At 36.7% G+C, this 24,964-nt stretch overlaps 1 protein-coding gene across 12 annotated transcripts in view; it reads right to left on the bottom strand.

Annotated features, from left to right (window-relative positions):
- The window catches only part of LOC133610666 (putative uncharacterized protein MYH16), a 113,656-nt gene that overhangs the window by 39,858 nt on the left and 48,834 nt on the right, over positions 1-24,964 (bottom strand). The window lies entirely within an intron of this gene.

Genomic DNA, 24,964 nt, shown 5'->3' with positions numbered 1-24,964 from the left:
AAAGTTAACCCCTTTTTGGACACTTTAAATTATTTGACATATACAATTTGAACCCTAGAAAATCATTTAAGTGCACTCAAATATTATTAAGGCACAAGCAAAAATTACGTTAATTTATCAATTTTTTTAACGTAATTTTTTATATACATGTTACAGGTTATATATATTTTATCATTGAATGTATCAAATGTGATGAATAGATAATGGACCACAATGGAAACAAGCCTTTTGGCCTTCTGTGCCAACCATTTGCCCTTTTAAAGCATTACATGGATTAAATTCTTTAAGATTCTTCTCAATTAATCAATCAATCAATCAAAAGCAGAGCACCACAGGGGCCCTATTGAAATTGCTGTGTCTTTTCTCCTTTACGCATTTTTGAGGCCCTTAACATGCACGAAAAGTCCCCATATTTTGCAGGCGTGTCAGGTATGGCAAAAGAAATTATATTTTAGGGCTCCTGAAAATAAAATGTAAAAATTGAGAAAATGAAAAAAAACTAACCCATCATACCAGTTTCGAGTATCAACACGAATATCGCAGGAGACGTCTATCATGACGAGACGCAAATAAAAGTCTCAAAAACCCATAAGTGACAACGAACAGGAAGTTAAGTCATCTTGGTCTTTGTTGGCCATTTTCCTAAGGACTTTGACCAAATGAGTCATGGTTAAAACTCAAAATACTACACCAAAAAAAATAAATTGCGAACAAATTTTTCCTATACCATAAGATGTGGGCGTGGCATGGCACCAAACTTTGGTTCTTATGGTTTTTGGCCATTTTTTGGCGGAAAAAAAGGGGTTGTACTTTAACGAACTCCTCCTGGGGACTTTGGCCAAATGATTTGCGGTTAAAATTACAGATACTACACAAAGAGAGGATGATAAATTGCAAATAAATTTTGCCTACGCCCTAAGATGTGGGCAAAAAAAGTTTTGCAAAACAATCAACGTTGACTCGGTTTCACAAGTTCATATCTTGCTACAAATGAGGATGGCAGTTTGATGTGGCTTCATGTGGTGGAAGATTAGAACAGTTATGGCTTCCTTCGACATGCTCCGATCTTTTTGAAATTTTTGATAGTGAGTTGGAGTGTAGGGTGAGACTTAACTGCATGACTACTGCCATAACATATATATATATATATATATGTGTATATATATATATATATATATATATATATATATATATATATATATATATATATATATATACACACACACATATATAACATATATACATATATATAACATATATACATATATTACATACATAAATATATAATAAACATATACATATGTTATATATAAACATATGTTATATATAAACATATATATTATATATAGTATATATATATAAAATTATATGTAAATTTTATATATACATTATATATACACTATATAGATATATACACATTATATATACATATATGCATCATATATACATACATATGTATATACATAGATATACATACATACATGGCACCAAACTTTGGTTCTTATGGTTTTTGGCCATTTTTTGGCGGTAAAAAAGGGGTCGTACTTTAACGAACTCCTTCTGGGGACTTTGGCCAAATGATTTGCGGTTAAAATTACAGATACTACACAAAGAGAGGATGATAAATTGCAAATAAATTTTGCCTACGCCCTAAGATGTGGGCAAAAAAAGTTTTGCAAAACAATCAACGTTGACTCGGTTTCACAAGTTCATATCTTGCTACAAATGATGATGGCAGTTTGATGTGGCTTCATGTGGTGGAAGATTAGAACAGTTATGGCTTCCTTCGACATGCTCCGATCTTTTTGAAATTTTTGATAGTGAGTTGGAGTGTAGGGTGAGACTTAACTGCATGACTACTGCCATAACATATATATATATATATATATACACACACATATATAACATATATACATATATATAACATATATACATATATTACATACATAAATATATACATAAACATATACATATGTTATATATAAACATATATGTTATATATAAACATATATATTATATATATTATATATATATAAAATTATATGTAAATTTTATATATACATTATATATACACTATATAGATGTATACACATTATATATACATATATGCATCATATATACATACATATGTATATACATAGATATACATACATACATACATATGTATACATACATATACAGACATATATATAAATATATACATACATAAATACACATACATATATATACATACATTTATACATATATATATATACATATATATATATATATATATATATATATACACATATATGTACATACATACATACATATATATATACATACATACATACATATATATATATATACATACATATATATATGTATATATATATATATATATATATATATATATATATATATATACGTACATATATATATATATATGTGTATATATATATATATATATATACATATATATATATACATACATACATACATATATACATATATATATATATAAACACATACATACACAAATATTTACATACATATATACATATATGTATATATACATATATACATATATGTATATATATATATATATACACATACATATATATATATATATATATATATATATATATATATATATATATATATATATATATATATATATACACACATACATACATACATATAAAGAAAAAACACATACATATATATACTTTGTATTATTTATTCCAGCATATAATAACTGTAATACAATCATAAATGTCTCAAAATTGTATTTATATTTGGTGTTTTTTGCCCATTAAATAGTTAATATATTACACTAGGGGTGTGAATCTTTGGGCACTTTATGATTCAATCTGTTTCCGATTCCTGGGGTGATTCAATTTAGAATTGATTCTCGATTCAAACCAATCCTTGCAATATACTGTTTGGTATCAAAATGATAATGAAACTTTTTCAAAGCAGTTTACGTCTTATAAAAACTCATTGTGGTTGCATGGAGATGACCTGAAAACAAATGTATTTAAATAAAAATTTAAAATGACATATTTTTAATCGATTGTTGAAAATTATGAATCGATTTAGAATCGAGATGAATAAGGAATCACGATACAGATGTTAATCGATTTTTTGTGCACCCCTATATTACATATACCGAAGTTAAATGTTTTGACACACGTGCAAATAAGCTCCAGTATAAATATTCTTGCATTCATTGCCACTTCACGTAAACCGTATTGGTATTTATTTATTTATCTATTTATATATTCCTAGTGGTAAAGATTGTAAAAGTGTGAACAATTGTGAAATTTTTTCTACACAGAAAAGTAGGATTAAATAAGCCCTGCTTCTTCCACCTCCTTTTCAAACATGTTACAACGCAAAACTGTAAACATGTAATTTAAAAATTATAGCTGTATTTATGTTTAAATCACTGTTATTTTTCTTTTCAAGACTCTTTTTGTTACACTATCAACAATCATAAACATTTCCATGCACCAGTTAGGAAATATTTGTAGTGCATGTGTAAATGCACTTCTTGTGACTTTATTGGAATACAAGTAAACGTTTGCATGCAAAACACAGTCGGAACTTAAAAATAATAAAATATGACATAACTGTACAGCTACTATATTGAATAATTACAGTGGCAGCATAACACCAGCAGGGATTATATTTCTTCTTTCTGCCCCCACCACTGGTCACAATATTGACACAACCATTAGATCTGATTTTAAAACGTGCACAGGTGTCGGTAAATTGCTTGATGGTTATCAATGAAATCATCATCATAATAAAAAACATCTGCAGCACATTTCTGCTATTATCAATTGAGCTGAAGCCAATGCTGCAATTTGTTGGACTAATAAGAGTGAATTGTTAGTTTCCCCCAGAGGGCTCTATCTGTCCATGTTGTGTCATGTTCTGTCCCGGTGCGAGTCCCACTGCTGACAGAAATAAATTACAGTAAATTCCAGCAGTTGCTGTTGGAGAAATGATAGTCTGCTTCCTGACTACTGTCGAGATGCCTTTGAGCAAGATACCGACCCCGCCCGAGGAGCGTAGTCAGTGTGACATTTCTTCTTGCTGCCTGCATGTGTGTGGTCTGGTTATAACCGTCTTAAACATGTATTTTCTTCATGATTCCCTTCAGGCTTTTTTGCTGTTTTTTATTTTCTGCAGTCAAACTGTGCACATTTCTAATCAAATGCAAGACAGAAACCAGCGATGAGGCTATCTCCTCTCCGCTTTGCTTAGTACAGCAAGCTAACACTGTTTGTCAGCATCTTGCCAATATATATTGTGTGCAGACACTTGTATTATACTGCATGCATTTCTATATTTTTATTCCATGATCATTTTTAAAAGTCACCTCAAAACCCACCTGTTTAGGCAGACCTATTATGCCTGTTGAAGCAAATGTCTGTTTTTATTTTTTGCTACTTTTATATTTATTTTTGCTGCTTTTACATGATGTAACTTGAGTGCCTTAAAAGGTGCCTTACAAAATAAAATGTATTATTATAACGTGTGTAATGTTTTTGACATACTGTAAGTGCGATATCATTTGACTTGCTAATCGAACAATAAACTGCAGATGAAACTGCAGTTTCACTTTCTCACCACATAGAGGCAGGGGGGCGTAGGTGAGCTGGCTGGTGCATGACGCGGCATTATTTCTACAACGAGGCACAACTATGGTGGCCAGTAAATACAAAACAATATTACAAAGTGACTGAGAGACGTTCAAAACTAAAATAATGTAAGGAGGACTTTTACAAACAAAGTTAAGGCTGCTCAGGAAGGACCGGCACATCGACTTCTTATACAAATAAAAGGAAGGCCATACATGGCTTTTGTTTCTAAATAAATGGGACTATAAGGGAACTGCACTTTTTGGGGGGAATGTTGCCTAATGTTCACAATCATGAGAGACTATAAGACAAAAGGTTTTTTGTTTTTTTTGCTTTCTAAAATCTAAAAATCGGGTTGGTCTAGATGGCTAGCAATACAGCTAATAGGAACAATCCCTTCTACCTCGAACTCACTTTAAAAATGCATTTAAAAACAACAATACTTAATTTTTGATCAGTAGCCTGTATAATAACGAACCTGTCGCTACATTGTTATTGTAAGAGCGAATACGAAGGAACTCTTTTTCTAGCGTACTAACACATCGGCGTGCTACCGTATTAGCCATAAAAGCTCACTATGGCAAGAGATAAGCTAGCTTTTACATCAAGTTTGTAATAAACCAAGACAATGTGATAGGACACTATCTTGTACTGACTGAAAAACATGGACAATCATATTACAGTGACTGTAAAGTATTAGCCCACATTTCTTCATGTTTTGTTTGTACACAGCTAGCTCGACAGCGTGTGCACTGTAATGTACGGTGATGTGCTGTACGTATTATGAACAATAGTATAGTGACTTAGTCAATGGACAGTTGTTTGTTTGGTCAAGTTGGCGGGGACAGACGGGAATCGAAAACCGGTTGTTGTTCCGAGCTGGTTCCCAGTGTATCAATTCCTTGGAATCACTTGCCATTTCATCTAGCGATTCTCTTAACGGTTCTTCCGGGTGGGGAAGACGTGATTACGCAACGTGCGACGTCAGCAACGTGCGACGTCAGCAACGTAGCGGCACCAGGCAGAAAAAACACAACAAAGTTTGACGAGATTTTACTAAACAAGGACAGAAAAAGCGCTACGTTTAATAACTCGGAGGTTGCTATTTCGACTATTACGAGCAATGTGTTGAAACAACAGCATGCAATTAATGTCGCGTTTTTGAACTGCACCGATCTCATCCAAGGCAGCAGCGGTCCTTCTGACGTAAATACAACTGGTACTAATACCGTTTATAATGTTAGCGCTATTACCTATTAAATTGAAATAAATGCCTTCTCGTTCAGATGAGCATGAGGAGACATATTCTGAGCAGTGACTAAGTTTGTGGTCAAAAGCTTGCAACATTTTGCCACATAGATGCTCCTTTGGTTGGTGAATGTTCGATTGTAGTCAGAGAAAAGTTGCATGTTTTCCTTCAACCACAATTTCACTCAATCATTATATTATACAGGTGGAACTCATAAAATTAGAATATGGTGTAAAAGTCCATTCATGTCAGCAAATAACTTCAAATGTGAAACGAATATGTGACATATGTCAAGCTTCTAATGTAATTTTGATGATCATGGCTTTTAAATAAAACACCACATTTTCTGAGATTTTCGATTCAAGGTTTCCATAAGCTGTCAGCAATAAACATCAACATTATATCAAAAAAAGTCTATACATATCTCATGAGCCTATGTCATCATTTCACCTTATAAATCTAAACAACCTTTGCACGGTATATTTTCTAGGTAGATGACAGATATTCTTAAAAGTTTGAAAAATATTACGAAATGGTACATTCTTGTGTAATTTTCATGTTTTATTTTGTTAAATTTTACAGAATTGCTTTTTAAAATTTATTACCAGAAGTTGTTTTTTTTCTATGCTATGTGCCTCGCTGTTGGCTTTGTAAGGTCATGTTAGGTCTAAACTCAACTAAATTGATGCTAATCCATCTTTTTCTTATCTTTTTTCAAAAAAAGAATCGATAAGAATCGAATTGTTAAGCAGAATCAAAAGTGGAATCTGAACCAGAAAAATCGTATCAATTCCCATCCCTACTGTCCAGGGACATTTCCAGTTGATTTGGGCAACCCTTTAATTCGACACAGCTTGGCTCATAAGTTCCATAAGATTTTCCGCGTGACCGAATCGCACCAACTTCACTCTCTCGGCTTCCATCTTCCAACGTCTCACCCTTTTCTTCGTGCTCGCTCATTTTAGCAGTTCATCCTCTGTATATTCAGCTTCAAAAAGATAAGGTTGTGAATCCTCATTTGTCCATAAATAGTCATCTTTATTTTCTGTTACCAAGTCTGCCATGATTACAGCACACTCGCGTTTGTTTCCGGATGTTGGAACACAAGTTTGTTGCAGGAAGTCAGATGTGCGCCGCTACGGAAACAAAAATAAACGTGCCAAGAAAGGAAGTCTCACTATTGATTAAAATGATTTAAATAGAGCTCAGTGGCCTTGTGGTTAGAGTGTCCGCCCTGAGATCGGTAGGTCGTGAGTTCAAATGCCAAAAATCCCAAAAATGGGACCCAATACCTGACTGCTTGGCACTCAGCATCAAGGGTTGGAATTGGGATTTAAATCACCAAAATGATTCCCGAAGCATCAAGCGTTGGAATTGGGATTTAAATCACCAAAATGATTCCCGAGCGCGGCCACCGCTGCTGCTCACTGCTCCCCTCAACACCCAGGGGGTGGAACAAGGGGATGGGTCAAATGCAGAGGCGAATTTCACCACACCTAGTGTGTGTGACTATCAGTGGTACTTTAACTTTAAATATTGAACATATTACATTACATGAACGTGTCTGTTACTACATTAAATATATACTTGCAGTGTGTATATAAAACATTAATGGAGGGTTTTGAAGTTGCTTTAGAGGGCTTTGAAGGCTACAACAGTGACTCAAATTAGCTGCATCTTGTTTGTTTTAATCATCTTTAACCCCCCCCTAAAAAAGACATACGTGTTCCTGTCTCACATAATGATTGTGAACAAAAAAAGTGAAGTTCCCCTTTAATAAGTGAAAAGTGAAAATGTATATTTTTTGTTTTGGTACCCCCCTGATGGACAGACAACCTGTAATAACGTTGACTACAGCACAAAAAGTTTTAAAGAATGCCAGTGCCTCACTAACAATGCACCACACGGCAAGTCACTGCAGCCGAGTGTAAAATAAATCCTTCTTAATGAAATATAATCAGTACAATACAGTACATTTTATTGTGATTAAAAATACACAGCATTGATCACAATTCCATAATCAAGAAGTGTGTCTTCCCCCACCCTAACAATAACTTTACTCATAGGTACGGTGAAACTCAGTCTCTAAAAATAGCTCCCTACTTTTGAAATTTAATGCAGAATGCACACAAAGGGAATTGAAAAGTGCATCTCGTACATGACGTGCCTGGTCAACAATTTCGAGAAATGTTCCAAGCTATAAATTTAACACACAAAAAGATGTCCTCTTGCTGCTGCTCTTCAAATTTGCAGGAGAAATGACCAAATGATAAAATACTAAACTCACATGCCAGCGAAGGACCTCTGCAGAAAGCACAGCCATGGTGAGGCAGGAGCAGCTTGACTGACTGAATTGCCTCACACACACATGCACACACACACACACGCTACACACACACACACACACACTTGTTAAAGCCTTCCAGCACTTTACTGTCCACACCCCCTTGTGCATGCACAGCAATCTCCTCACACACACACAAAAATACAGCGTCCTCCATTCACATATCTGTTTCTTGTTACAAAGCCTTTAAATAAACATTGTGGCATTCACAAAACACACAGTGTCAAAATTGATTGATACAATTTGGACTGCTAGATTAAATTGAATGATTTTGTAAAGTGTTCACTTCGTTGAATGGGGAAAAATGTAGGCAACAACAAAGCTCATTATCATTGAAAATGCTTGGGTTTGATCGAGATATCTTTCTTCCCTGGCAACACTCCAACATTAATAACTGGCCATGAATTACAGTCAGATGTGGCCTCTGGAGCTAAGGTCTCGCCTCATGTGTCCGATGGAGTCATCGGCAGGCGTGGGTGGTTATATCCTCTGTGACTCCCCTCGGTTGATCAAAGAGGAAAACACAAGCTAAACATCTTCAAGTGATGCTTCGGAATCATGTAAGCCAAGCCTTGCAGACCTCCTGCAGAGCGGACAAGCGCCCACCATACTGTCCACACATGTTCACGACCAGCGCCGGAAACTAGTTGAGTTACTGTGATTGAGTAAGCTTTTCATGTATTTGTACATTATAAAGTCATAATGAAAAAAAAGTGCCTGTACTTTTACTAAGGTTTGTGTTGTTTTAATTTTTTGTTTTTTTGTCCTGTCCAGCTGCTCAGGCAAATCATATTGTTGATGTAGATGCCAATATTTGCTGTACAGATTTGCTTTACAAAAGAGAAGTGTGGGATACTTCTCTTGTTGTCATATTTGTTCTTGATTTTATTAAATTAATTTATACTAGTGTTTGTCGGAGCAGGAGGGATAGGAAGAGAAAAAAAGGAAGACAGAGGGGGAAATTGCGGGGACAAGAAGGGGATAAGACAGAGAGACAACAACAGAACAACATCAGCGAATATGATATGTACAAATATGATACGAAAAGTGATAGCAAAGAAGCAGTTAGTGAAGTAAATATTAATAACACAGAAATGACAATGAACATTATTGCACTACAAATGGAGCAATACAAATACCAATAGCAACAGCACTATTGATAATGAATATTAACAATAATTACCTCTCCTATCAACAATACAATTGTTTCAAATGCAACAATACATATATGTAATGATAACTTGAATTACAAAAGAAAGCAGATAAATGGATGGGAAGAAAGAGAAGCAAACTATATTAACCTTGTAGATTGTTATAGTAAAAAATAGGTTAAGCTTTGTCAGTGTGCCGTGTGTTACCCAGTTCCTCCTAGGGCTACGACGTTAACGTACAGTATGTTTGATGAAACGTGCCTACAAGCATGACTGTATGTATGCATATGTGCTTGTATATGTACAGTATGTGTATATGTATGCATGTACTGTGTGTATGTACCTGTGTGTGCGCGTACGTATGTGTGAATGAATGTACGTATGTGTGTATGTATAAATAATTGTGCGTATATATGTGTGTTTGTATGGACAATATATTTGTCTCTCGTTGTGTGGGAGCCAAAACTTTAAACTTCCCGAGACAAAGTTTGTGTTTTAATATACAGGCAATCTTTGTGTTATGTCGATTTGTGTTATGTTATGTTGCAACCTTATGTGTGTTACGACACAATGTCATAAATTAATACTACAGCAATAAGTGGCAAAAGAATAGGTACACTCAAAAATTAGTTAATAGTTAATTAATAAGTACTCTACTTGATTACATTTCCATCCCATCCATCCATTTTCTACCGCTTGTCCCTTTCGGCGTCACAGGGGGTGCTGGAGCCTATCTCAGCTGCATTCGGGCGGAAGGCGTGTTACACCCTGGACAAGTCGCCACCTCATCACAGGGCCAACACAGATAGACAGACAACATTCACACTCACATTCATACACTAGGGACCATTTAGTGTTGCCAATCAACTTATCCCCAGGTGCATGTCTTTGGAGGTGGGAGGAAGCCGGAGTATCCGGAGTGAACCTACGCAGTCACGGGGAGAACATGCAAACTCCACACAGAAAGATCCAGAGCCAGGGATTGAACTCAGGACTTTCGTATTGTGAGGCACATGCACTAACCCCTGTTCCACCGTGCTGCCCTGAATAAATTAAATGTTATTCGAATAGAACAGAACACTTAATTGTCGTCAAACATGACACAATTATAAATTAGCATAGTTTTAAAATGGATGTATTACATATTCATAAAATCAGCATAAATGTGTTGTCTTTAAAATTTTACTTAAACACTATAAGTTATTTTTAAAATGTGGATTTATTCATAATCATTACTTAAATGTAATATATTGGTAGTAGGTAAGGTTGAAATCGTGGTTCTTTTACAATTGATGAATATGCATCCCATTATTACATATTCATTACTGTGTTTTACATTATGTAAGCCAATAAATGGACATTTTATATATAATCAAAATACATAAATCTTAAATATTGGGTCTAAATATTTTTTGGAGTGCAACTGTGAGAATAAGTAGTCGTGCGTTGCTTGAAGAAAGACAGCATCACTTTTGTCCTTCTTAGTTAACCCTTCTCCCTTCATTTTGTCTTTCTCAGACTCTTCTGATGGCAGTGTGTTAAAGAAAAGGAAAGTGAAACCAGACAACGTAAAGGACAGAACCTCTACATTTGCTCGAATTAGCCAAAAATATGTTGATTTACAGTATTTTATTTGACAATACTTGTATACAATATTTGACAGAGCCACCTTAAAAAGTAACAAGAAACTTTGTTCTGTGAGTATATTTTCAATCAAAAACTTTTACTTGAGTAGAATGTTGGACCATGAGTAAGTAAAATTTTCTGTAACTGTGATTTTACTTCAATCCAATATTTTTGTACTCCAGCCACCTATGTTAAGAGAACTGCAGGAATGTGCTGCTTTTGTATGACAAAATGACAGTGTATAGCTGAATGGTTGTTTGACCGTTGAAACAGGTCCTCCGGACTCGGTTACGGCCTCTGACCGTGACTGTCGGGGGTCAAAGTACTTATGCAAACGATGATATTACTGTCCGTTAATGTAGATAAATTAAATTAAACATGTCAAGTTTCATATCTGTATTATGACTTTTTAGCATACATAAACATGGCAAGAGGTCGGACTGCATCGACATTGAATCGACATAAATGGTTCACGGTTTATAGTGTAAGTTTATTTCGAACATGCATATAGTTACAATATGATAAATCACTTTATTCCAGTATTCTTTTTAGTGAACATGTTAGGTTTTAATTAGCACAATTAACTAACCACAAAAGAATGAGTTTTTGAAAAAATAAAATTCTCTCAACGTCTTCAAATCAGAATTGCTGAGCCTTGCATCCTTGGCCTGCTAGCCAATCAAAAGCGGTTACAGGAAACTATGAGTTTGTGCTAATAACAAACACCACGTGCATTGTATTACTGTACGGTACAGTATCTGTAAAAAGTTTAAATGGTGACAAAGTAAAATGGCTGAATGAACTTTTTTCGGTAACAGCAGTACGAGGAGGCCTGTCAACATAGTTCGAAACGGGTAGACAACAATGAGGATTCGACGAGCAGCCGAGAACAACTTAACCATAGGGCAGTGCTTCTCAATTATTTTCTGTTACGCCCCACCAGGAAGAAGAAAACATTTCGAGACCCTCCACTCTCCGTCGCAACTATATATTTTATAATTTGTCTATGAAAATGTTATAAGTACATCTGTGCATAACATTGTGTCTGCATTAACATTAAATAAACAAGAAATAAATATAGAATGACTTTATTAAGTTTGTAACAGAAAACATTTAAAGTGCATCAATTTGCATGAAAGAAAAAAAAAAGTATCCTTATTTAAATCTATGAAAATATTTTGACTGACTTGAACCATTTGATACTGAAAAGTAAAATTCAACAATAATAACTGATCAGCAACGTTATCTCCGGAGCACAGTATATAAAACAAGTTAACCTACGAAAAAAAAAACAATCAAACAAGTTGTGCTGATTTTTTTCTAAAATTAAAATGAGGAGGTCAGAATTTATGGCTAGAATGCAAGAAGTAGGTTTTGCATGCACAGCTTTTTGAAGCGGGGTTTAAAGCATGATTGTGCATGATCGTGCATGATACTGATAAATTCCCAGGGTCACACACACTCCCCACGACATTGCAAGACCCTTAGGTAAAAATATGCTAAAAGTTATATGACTTACTTCACACATCATTTAATTTGATGCATTTAAATTTTAAAAACCTAAAAATCACTAGTTGAATTGCTATTGCCATTTTTGGAATTCAAATTGACAACAGTTAAATATACAATTCAAAATTGAAAAACAAAAAATAAAAAATTGTCAGCATTTTTACAAATTTAGTGCAAATATGACTGAAATTGTTTAACAGGTACATGGAGAAATGGTCCTGTATTTTTGTAAACTTGTTTTTATGGTTTATCTATACCTGCTACACAAAACTTGAGATTTTACTTTAAACTTTGAAGGGCTGGGCACGAAAGATATGAATAAAAGTCCTTACGCAATAATAATTTTATTTTAATTTACAATGTGGAGCAGATCTCCAGGACTAAACTGTGTTGCACGTCATAGTGTTTCAAACAAACATGTCTGATTGCGATGGCTGGTATTTGTTTTTTCATTGCATTCTTTTCTATACTATTTTACCACAGGACTGATGTTGACCGTTCTTTTATGGCAGAGGGCATGGGTTCCCAGTCAGGGTTGCGACAGGAAGGTCATTCGACGTAAAAAGTAAGCCGAAACCATTCACGCCATTAAGCGACCCCTGACAGAGAAAGCTGAAAGTGAAAAAAAACAACAAAATACATTGAAACTTTTCCTAGCACCTTCAAGGTATGATTAGAATCCAAGGGCAGGTCTCAAAAGGGAAAAAAAATATTTTATAACACCATTAAAATATATATTAATTAGTTGTATTTCGCAGCAATTATGATAAACACAAACGAGATAATTTGAACTTAACAAACAATGAGGTAAAACGAGCTTCATGCTCTCAAACTGCGATGACCCTTCATAACCTTGGCTGAGTATACCTGTTTTACGACCGTGTAATAAAACCATGTTGGGCACAAGATTGTTGCAAGGAAATAACCATGAAAACATTAGGCCTTTGACCTCCATGACATTCTTTTAACCACTTTGAAATATAGCACACTAAACAGGGTGAAGCCGTTTCAACATGAAAAGTAGGCACAGTCAACACCTGATGCACTCATTAACTAAAGCAAAACATTCTGTATTTGTCCACCAGTATGCATAAGCATCGTATTGACATAACATTACTAGAAAAAACGCTATCAGACAAACCGTGATTCGCTGAGTGATTACATTTTGAATTTGAAAGCTATATCACTGTAATATATAATTATATACCAAAGCTGTGCAGTGGTGAAAATGTTATTAAAAACTGAAAAAGCACTCAGCGAGAGCAGCCCAAACGGTAACAAGAAAAGTCCTTAATCCAGGCAGTGACCTGGATCAGGCCCTAAATGTACAGTAATCACTCGTTCCTTATCCCAGTTTTGGCATTTCTTGAAACATTTTGAGCTATCTACAGTGGAATGAAAGAAACAGAGTGAAGCCTCTTGTCAGTCATCCGCTGTCTTTGTACCTGTGGGGGGAGGCGGGCGAGCGAGCTAGCATACAAACACACAGAAATTGAAGCTCGTAGCATAAAGTTAAAGTAACGCGGAACACAACAGTGAATGAATAATAGAGTAAGTAAATAAATGAATATACAAAGAGTAAGCAATGAATTATTAAATACATTAAGTTAAGGTAGTAATGATCTGGATCAGGCCCAAAATGTAATCACTTATTCCATATCTCATTTCTGACATTTCTTGAAAGACAGATGAAAACTTTTACCGCGACCTATAGTGGAATAAAAGGTAAGGAGTGAGACCTATTGACATACAAACACACAGAAGTTGAAGTTCTCTATAGAGATATGAAAGACACAGATTGAAAAATTGTCTGTCTCCACTGCTTTTGTCTCTGCAGGGCCGCTTACCCACACAAGCGTAAACTTAAGGTAATCAGTACAAATGATCAGGATTAGGCCCGGAATGCGATTGTTCAGTATCCCATTTCGGACATTTCCTGAGAGTTTAATGAAAATCCGCCCATATAATGTATTTATTTATTTAAATTTATAATTATTTTGCTAACTACGGCCCTACAGAGCAAAAATAGTAAAATGCTATAGTCACTATTTCTTGGAAAATGAGCACTAAAATATTTCACTGAAAAAGACCGAATTTGAATTTGCATAATTTTTTGTTGAATATAGTCATAACTGTGGTGATTTTTCCAAATATATTCACCCACACTGACTTGTCAATCACCAGTTCAGCCTATGCTGCAATTATTTTTCCTTTATTTTTGTTGGAGAGTTACAGTGCTGATCTTCTGTTCCACTGTTAATGCCATAGTGGCTCAGTTTAAGATACGGCTCATCTCACTTTGGAGATGATGAAATTCTAACACATTACTCTTTTGAATCCTGTCCATTGCTTGAACAAACAATCTGCTGAAATAATCAGTTGTAAGCGATCCCAAAGAACATCTTTAAGACTATGAAATTGTTGCAGAAGAATGTGGTAGAAAAAAAGTTATTCATATGTATCCATATCTGTTTCAAGTTTAGTTAACGAAGCAAAAAGCAGTATTGAATGGCAGTGGGGGGATGGTTGAGGACATGAATAGTGATACTGCCGTGTCTCCCACCCACTTTTCCTACATAAAGAGACAAACATCGCCCATAAAACAGAGGATTGATGTTCCATTATTTCGGATGATTTTTGAATAATGTAGAATTCAACATTTGCGTGTCACTACAGAAGCTAATGGCGCTTTCAAAGTGTACACAAAAGGCGCAATTTTAATCAGACTCCTAAAAAGAACTCATAGCGAAGCCTGTGCCTGTGATCAGAACATTGTCTACTATGACACAGCAGGTGAGTTCAACATGATGACAAAACAAAAAACAATCAGAGCATTTTTTTCTCAAAAACTAAACAATATAAAGTAAGCAGGCAATTATCAATCAATCAATCAGTATCCTTTATTTAACCGGGTAAAAAAAACCTAATTGAGATTAAAATCTCTCTTCCCAGAGTTACCTGGCCAAGAGGTCAAACTGTGGTACCATGCCATAGACATCATATATATAGACATTGGGTGCTGGAGCGCAGGAAATTCGGCCGCCATCTTGAACCTGTCATGTACTCCTTTTTGAGCAGCAGAAGGAACAAGAAAGAACACAAAGCCAGAGCATTGTGCTGTGAATTCTTGCAAAAACCGACAGACCGTGGCAAACAGGTCACAGGGATTACTTGTCACAAGTAAGAGTGAACATGACTATTGGGTATATTTTGTGAATCGAAGATTATTGTACTGTATTTAGCTAGCCAGCTAGCTAAAAGCTTAGCTACTTTATGTTTGGCCCCAGTGTTCCGGATATGAACCAATACTTTAGTCATATTCCACAACACTGGCTTAGATCACAACTGACGACAATGCTATTGCTGTGTTGCATATGACGTCACGTATGTTTTTCTTCTTCTCAGCTTAATTCACACGATGGTCAAGCAGCTTGAGCGTAGCATTAAAACAATTGAGAGTGAGTGTAGAGTTTGAGCAGAAAATGCAGTTTTGCTGTTCTGTTCTTGGGTGTTCCAATCGTTTAAATAGAGAGATAGGATAGAGCTTTTCATAGAGTCCCGAAAAAATGGCTCCTAAAGTTCATAAAGTCAGGGGAAAAATGAAAGTACGGAGAAGGAAATGGCTCTTAAAAATATCACTGTTATCATCTTGTGGAAAACAGTAAGACCATGTTTTGTAAAATGTTTGTTTGAACATTTGATTTGTTTGAGAAACTTTCTGTGATGCAATCGAGTTAATTCTCTACTATATTAGTCGTGTTTGAGAGCAGAACTAAACGTAAGGCAGGAGAAGAGATGGCATTAGTTTGTGTTCTTTTGTGGTTGCTATGCCTAAAAATAACTACGAAGACCTGGTTGTGCAAATAAACTAAAGTAATGTTAAGTCCTAGTAATAAATATTGTGATTGATATAATATTGTGAAAATACAGTCCAATCCACTGTATTTTCCTTCTCTACTGTCATAACAGAAACTAAAAGTTTAGTTGTTGTTGTACAGGAAAGCCAAGTGCTTTATTCAACATGGATTACCACATTATGGTGTTTTTGGTGATATGTGTGAGCATCAAAAAAATATCCTTTATAGTATTAATAAACTAGATAAAAAAATCTCTCATAGGCTCAACAGCATTCAATATACTGAATTTTGATATAACGAGCAAACATTGCTGAACAACAGAGACATATATACAGCTAAATAATGAGACAAAATATGAACTTCACACTGTAAAAACAACTGCAGGCATGAATTGTAGATGAGATTAATATTTGTAGCAGGAAATCAACTGCAAACAAAATTATCCTTTTTCTTATTAGCGTCACGATCACAGCAGCACGGCACTCGTCATGTCAATCATATACGCTACTTAGCGATGCATGAATAATTCCAACATTGTCTTTCAGGTTTGCAATGTATTGCAGGTCATACATGCTTCTAAATGTTTTGTATTACACAACATCAACGTTATGGATGGTAAGTGTGTTTGTATAATGATGTCCTTTAAATGATTTTCAACATAAAGTTTTGTTTTTGTTGGATTGATCTTATATTCAGTGTATGTTTTTGCGGGAGTTCTCTAATTTCTGCAATTACATTGTTCCATTATCTTAAAAGTACACTGATTAAGTTAAGCTACAAACTGATCCCATTCCTAAAAACATGGATGCAAACTAATTATCTATCCGCCCTGGTAACTGTTTACAATTTTCATTCTCTGTAAATTTGCATTCCTGCGATGGGCACTAAACAAGCGTTGATTACACATTATTGATTAATGTGATAGTTGCGGCATCTTCAGTAATGTGGACGCTGTATCGATCCGTTGTGGTGAAGAAGGAGCTGAGCCGGAAGGCAAAGTTCTCAATTTACCGGTCGATCTACGTTCCCATCCTCACCTATGGTCATGAGCTTTGGGTTATGACTGAAAGGACAAGATCACGTGTACAAGCGGTCGAAATGAGTTTCCTCCGCCGGGTGGCAGGGCTTTCCCTTAGAGATAGGGTGAGAAGCTTTGTCATCCGGGGGGAGCTCAAAGTAAAGCCACTGCTCCTCCACATCGAGAGGAGCCAGATGAGGTGGTTCGGGCATCTGGTCAGGATGCCACCCGATCGCCTCCCTCGGGAGGTGTTTAGGGCACGTCTGACCGGTAGGAGGCCACGGGGAAGACCCAGGACACGTTGGGAAGACTATGTCTCCCGGCTGGCCTGGGAACGCCTCAGGATCCCCCGGGAGGAGCTGGGCGAAGTGGCTGGGGAGAGGGAAGTCTGGGCTTCCCTGCTTAGGCTGCTGCCCCCACGACCCGACCTCGGATGAGCGGAGGAAGATAGATGGATGGATGGATGGTGATAGTTGAAATTTATCGAGCTGCTTTGAAGAAACAACATTATAAGGTGCTGTCTTGGAGGTTTTTGTGTCACTGTGATCAAAGTAATACAACTTTTTTTATTGTGCAGGTAATTGTCCATAATCGGATTTGTCATTAATATGGACGCACTGATGCTGATGATTTCGTAACTGCTCCAAGTTCATCGGTATGTGCTCACCTACAGGTTCATCTAGGATTCCTTGGAGCTCCTATTTAATTCTGAGCGTCAGGAAGGGTTGATGATGTCTTAACTATAATAAATTCTGAAAACATTTGATGTCTTTATATGCTGTGTGGCATCCCAAGATAACACGGTGCCCCTCTCTGCAGTAGAGATGTCCTCTGCTGAAACTGCAGAAGAACACCCATTTCCATGTGCCAACATTTGGTCTTTGTGTTTGACCACAGTTATCTTCCCCCTCGGTTTGCTGGTCTGGTGGAAAATGCTCTTGTCTAAATAGCAGTATTTGTATTCTGGCCGATACTAAGTATGTTCGTAAATTAAACGTGCTAACACTTCAATCCTGTGAGATGTTGACCGGTTCGGGATGGCGGCCCCACGGCTCCTCAGTGCCAATAGGCAGTATCGATGCACCGTCCATATATATTAGGTCTATGATCTTTGCTACCAAGGACATGTGCGGCTGTGTCCGTAAGCATGTGATTGCAGTCGTTCTGACGATAGTTTTCCTGATGATATCAACCAAAAGAGTGAGTCTAAATAAAGTTCTAAACACACTAGTGAGGAAGTGCAGTACAGCATAGGGCCAGCATCAAAGTTGTAACAATCATGGCGCTCTGAAGTCATGTGAGTGCCTTTTGACCGATCATTGAGGAGATGCCTGAAACCGGGTTGGCCAAAATATCTCTATACACTCTGTCACAAGTGGTACGTGGGCTCCATCTAGTGTTCTGCAAAGAATCACTGAATTAAAGTACAGTGTTTTAGTTTCCTATATTCAAACACAGTGTTACTGTTCAAACTGTGTGTATTGTTACAGTGGCCAAAAATATTGAATATATTTGCTGAAAAAAACACCTTTTTTAAAAAAAATACTTGTGCCTACTATGCTACCGTGTTTTAAAGTTGGTCATTATGCTGGTACTTGGAGAACCAGGTATTTTATGAGGCGGTACTTGGTGGAGAAAAGTTTGAGAACCACTGAAGTAGGCTAGTCTACGCCACAAAGTATTGCAGCCCACAGTTAAGTCTGGCATTCGCGTACTACGCTAATGGTGAGTTAAGGTGTGCAGAATGACGGAATTTTAAAAGACAAACTGATTGCTGCGTGCCATGTTCAGGAGGGATCATACTTGCCAACCCTCCCGAATTTTCCGGGAGACTCCCGAATTTCAGTGCCTCTCCCGAAAATCTCCCGGGACAACCATTCTCCCGAATTTCTCCCGATTTTCAGCCGGACTTAAGGCACGCCCCCTCCAGGTCCGTGCGGACCTGAGTGAGGACAGCCTGTCGTCACGTCCGCTCTTTACTTCATACTTCAGAACCGACTCCCACACTTGCCGTCAGGGTGCACAATACAACGTAAACCGTTGGCCAATGGTTTAAAAAGTAACGCGCACCCTGACGGCAAGTGTGGGAGTCGGTTCTGAAGTATGAAGTAGAGACGTAACTTCGTCACCTCGCCTGGTTATTGACTCCAACCCAGAATATTACACTGCCCATACCTACGCTCCTTCAAAGGCTGTGCTACTGGCTGCAAAACATTGCACTTTCAAATACAACAATGAGTAGAGAGGAGTGTTGTGTGTATACAGGTATGTGTAAATAAATGAACACTGAAATTCAAGTATTTATTTTATTTATATGTATACATACATATAAAATACATATTTATATATAGCTAGAATTCACTGAAAGTCAATTATTTATTTTATTTATATATATATATATATATATATATATATATATATATATATAAAAGAAATACTGGAATTTAAGTGAATTCTAGCTATAAATATAATCCTCCCCCTTAACCCCCCCCCCCCCCAAATATCCCGAATTTGGAGGTCTCAAGGTTGGGAAGTATGGGAGGGATGCTGGAAATAATTCGATTCACATTCTAATCATGATTCTTTATTTAGATTCTGAATCCATTCAACATTTTTGAGAGTTTATTTTTAAAACTTTCTCCAATCTTACTAGCTGCGCAAAAACTTCATTCGTCAACAGCCAAGAGGAACTTTTGTAACCTGTTTTGAAAAGGGTGTGTTATAATTTATACACCAAATATTGTATGTATACTTCATATGTTTATAATAATGCAAATAATCTGAATCAAATTGAACCATGAGTTGTCTCTTTTGGACAAACAAGAAATTGCACAGAATTATTTTCAGGGTAATGAAAAGAGGAGATATGTTTTTGGGTCCTTAATTGTGTCTTCTACCTTCTATCTATTTGTTTGGCTGCACTATTGCTGTACTTACTTCCTAATATGTCTGTATTATTACTACTACTTATTACTTCTGTATTATTATCATTGCTGTTACTTACTTCTGCTACTAAAATTTAAACTTCATGTACAGTATCCATGTTTTATCTATGTAAAAACGGTACGTTGTTTACACTACAGTTATTATGTACATCTTTAAATAAAGCATTTTGATTGAGGCACAGAGTGGAAAAATAACTCACTGAGTTGAAATCATCTGCTGACAGCTTGGTCTCCCCCATGTTCAATAATGCCATTTGCACCCACTAGTTTGTGTACACCAGGAAAAATTATCAAAGTTAAAGCATCATTAGACGCTCTGAATTCAAATAATTAAAAAAGGAGTCAACTTTGACAAGATATCACCAAAAAAAAGAAGATCCCTGTCCTAATTTACAATTTGCTCCATCATAGGGACGCAGTAGATTCTTATCCCTTTGTTTGTTTTCAAGCCATCTCCTGACAAGCATGGATCTGAGATATATCTTTACCAATCACAGAGAAGAACCCAGCAGCGCTGCTAAAACACAGGAATGCATCGCTTCACTGTTCTGTCCTCTACCGCGATGAGCTACCTGCATGCTGTTTCTGACTTTGATACCAAATTGTAAACATGCAGTTTATCATACCAGCCACATAAACAGTCGGTTCTTGCAGTTTAGTGGCAAAACTGCATGGAAACCACATATACTGTAGCTATAAATAATACAAGACAATTGTGAAAACCTCTATGATCCTGATAAACCACATTGAGTGATTTGGCAGCCAGCTGCCGGCTGAAGAATGTATTATCAGGGCACCCGTATTGGAGAGGACGTGAGTAATTACGCAACCCGTCTCATCATTTCCCAAATAAGAGGCTACAGATACTGAGCACATGTCAGGCCAGGTGCCTTGAAGACTAAAAATCAAATACGGAGACCGGTAATAATAATAAATAACATTAACATACAACCAATTTTGTGATTTACTATGTTCAGACACGATAGAAAGCTACTTTAAAATGTCGAGGTGCACAACAAATTCAATTCACATTCTTATTCACTCCGATTCTAAATCTGCCTACAATTTTAAAAAATCTATTTGAAAAAAACCCAAGAAACTTACTTTTAAAATGTACACCTTTTTGTTTTTATAACTAGACCGTTTTTTGTTTTTTTTATAATCGTGTTGAATCGAGTATCGATTCTGAATCGAATCATCTCCCTAGGATTTGGAGTCAGATAGAATAGTCAGGTGCCCAAAGATTCACACTGCTAATAGACTGCTAAAGCAAGTAATGCAAATAAGAAATGTGGTTGAAAAACAGACATCACTAAGAAGACTCGGCATGATGCATATTTTCTCACAGCCTTTTTTACCTGAATTTACTTCAAGCACAAGTCTAGTGCTGAAAGATACAACCATCCCATCAGTTGGCAGCCCAGTGAGAGTGGTTGGGATGGACATTGTAATTGACTGTCATTTTATGTTTGTACTTTATCAATGAAACATTCAGCCGTAGTGCTACATGACAATTCATGATTATAGCTAGATCATTTGTCCCAAAGAAGACAGTGTCCCAAAGTCTGCCATAATCAGTGGTAGCAAAAACAGAATGCTTTGTTGTTGACAGAAGTAGCAATCGTTGCTATGCACTCTGTGAAATCAGTGTGAGTTGAAAAGAAGTTCCGGTAATGCTTCAAATGACCAAAATACTGTAAATATGACATGTTATCAGCATGTATATGAAGCTTTGGATAAACCTAACTTAAACCGTATTTCTACATGCTTAAACCGTAAGAGAGTGGGATATAATACTTACAACACTTTTGAATGTTAGTGCTCTCTAGGCCAGTGTTTTTCAACTTTTTTTGAGCCAAGGCACATTTTTTTTACTGAAAAAACAAGGAGGCACACCACCAACAGAAACGTTAAAAAATGAAACTCCACCAGGTTGTCTTTTTTTTTTTGAGTTCGTTGTAGTTTTCCTGTGTGTAGTGCTTTAGTTCCTGTCTTGCGCTGTTATTTTGGTGGCTCTTCCTGTTTTGTTGGTGTTTTCCTGTAGCAGCGACACACCTTCCTTTGAGTGCTATTGCCTGACCTGCTTTGTTATGGCAAACAAGGCTTTTTCAGTTGTGTGGACGCTATCTTTCTTTGTGGGGACATTGTTGATTGTCATGTCATGTACGGACACACACTGTAAGTCTTTGCTGTCGTCCAGCATTCTATTTTTGTTTACTTGGTAGCCAGTTCAGTTTTACTTTTGTTTTGCATAGCCATCCCTATGCTTCAGTGCCTTTTCCTAGTGGGACTTGCATTTTGTTCATTTTTGGTTTAAGCGTAACATACCTTTTTACCTGCACGCTGTCTCCCGCTATGCTCTGCATATTGGGATCGCGACAAACCATCCTCGACGTGTTTCGACTTCTACAAAGCAATGAACTACCTGAGCCACCTACTGACATGGAGTATTACATGGTTACCCTGCCGAGCTCTATACAGCACAGACACTAAACAATGGCACATTATTTGCAGATTATAATTATTGATTTGCAAATCATATTTTTTGGACCAATTAGGTGAAGTTGCATAATTTCCCACGGCACACCAGACAATATCTCACGGCACACTAGTGTGCCGCGGCACAGTGGTTGAAAAACCCTGCTCTCGGCAGCCGCTTAAAGGGGAACATTATCACCAGACCTATGTAAGCGTCAATATATACCTTGATGTTGCAGAAAAAAGACCATATATTTTTTTAACCGATTTCCAAACTCTAATTGGGTGAATTTTGGCTAATTAAACGTCTTTCTATTATTCGCTCTCGGAGCGATGACGTCACAATGTGACGTCACATCGGGAAGCAATCCGCCATTTTCTCAAACACGGAGTCAAATCAGCTGTTATTTTCCGTTTTTTCGACTGTTTTCCGTACCTTGGAGACATCATGCCTCGTCGGTGTGTTGTCGGAGGGTGTAACAACACGAACAGGGACGGATTCAAGTTGCACCAGTGGCCCAAAGATGCGAAAGTGGCAAGAAATTGGATGTTTGTTCCGCACACTTTACCGACGAAAGCTATGCTACGACAGAGATGGCAAGAATGTGTGGATATCCTGCGACACTCAAAGCAGATGCATTTCCAACGATAAAGTCAAAGAAATCTGCCGCCAGACCCCCATTGAATCTGCCGGAGTGTGTGAGCAATTCAGGGACAAAGGACCTCGGTAGCACGGCAAGCAATGGCGGCAGTTTGTTCCCGCAGACGAGCGAGCTAAACCCCCCTGGATGTCTTGGCTCACACCGTCCCTTATGCCAACGAAGATGATCAAGAGAAGAATATCGACCCTAGCTTCCCTGGCCTGCTGACATCAACTCCAAAACTGGACAGATTAGCTTTCAGGAAAAGAGCGCGGATGAGGGTATGTCTACAGAATATATTAATTGATAAAAATTGGGCTGTCTGCACTCTCAAAGTGCATGTTGTTGCCAAATGTATTTCATATGCTATAAACCTAGTTCATAGTTGTTAGTTTCCTTTAATGCCAAACAAACACAAACCAATCGTTGGTTAGAAGGCGATCGCCGAATTCGTCCTCGCTTTCTCCCGTGTCGCTGGCTGTCGTGTCGTTTTCGTCGGTTTCGCTTGCATACGGTTCAAACCGATATGGCTCAATAGCTTCAGTTTCTTCTTCAATTTCGTTTTCGCTACCTGCCTCCACACTACAACCATCCGTTTCAATACATGCCTAATCTGTTGAATCGCTTAAGCCGCTGAAATCCGAGTCTGAATCCGAGCTAATGTCGCTATAGCTTGCTGTTCTATGCGCCATGTTTGTTTGTGTTGGCTTCACTATGTGACGTCACAGGAAAATGGACGGGTGTATATAACGATGGTTAAAATCAGGCACTTTGAAGCTTTTTTTAGGGATATTGCGTGATGGGTAAAATTTTGAAAAAAAACTACGAAAAATAAAATAAGCCACTGAGAACTGATTTTTAATGGTTTTAACCCTTTTGAAATTGTGATAATGTTCCCCTTTAATGCATACTTGCCAACCCTCCCGAATTTTCCGGGAGACTCACGAAATTCAGCGCCTCTCCCGAAAACCTCCCGGGACAAATATTCTCCCGAAAATCTCCCGATTTTCAGCCGGAGCTGGAGGCCACGCCCCCTCCAGCTCCATGCGGATCTGAGTGAGGACAGCCTTTTTTCAAGACGGGAGGACAACAGGGTGACAAGAACTAAATCATCCATACTAGAGATAAATTGTATTATTATGTTTATCTTACCTAAAAATAAATATATTTATTAATTAAAAAAACAAAAACGAAATACATTTTTACTATATTTTGCTAAAAACATCAAAATTAATTGTGTTTTTATTTGTATTTTTTCTGACTCCTTATTACATCCAGCCATAGAATTATACATTAAAATAAACATATTTGAAATAATTAATTTTAAATGATCATAATTCATTTAAAATGACCATATTTAATTATTAAAACAATTGCTTGTTTATCAACAACTTTAGCATTTTATTCATTACATTTTGAAGCTCTCAGAAGCCAAGTTATGTTATATTCCTTAAGATTTATTAATGCAAGTTTGAAGTATCAATTATCTAAACACAGTTTTGTTTGCATATTTTC

The sequence above is a fragment of the Nerophis lumbriciformis genome, linkage group LG11 (genome assembly GCF_033978685.3).
Source record: "Nerophis lumbriciformis linkage group LG11, RoL_Nlum_v2.1, whole genome shotgun sequence".
Lineage (NCBI taxonomy): Eukaryota > Metazoa > Chordata > Actinopteri > Syngnathiformes > Syngnathidae > Nerophis > Nerophis lumbriciformis.
This window is presented reverse-complemented; position numbering and strand designations above follow the sequence as displayed.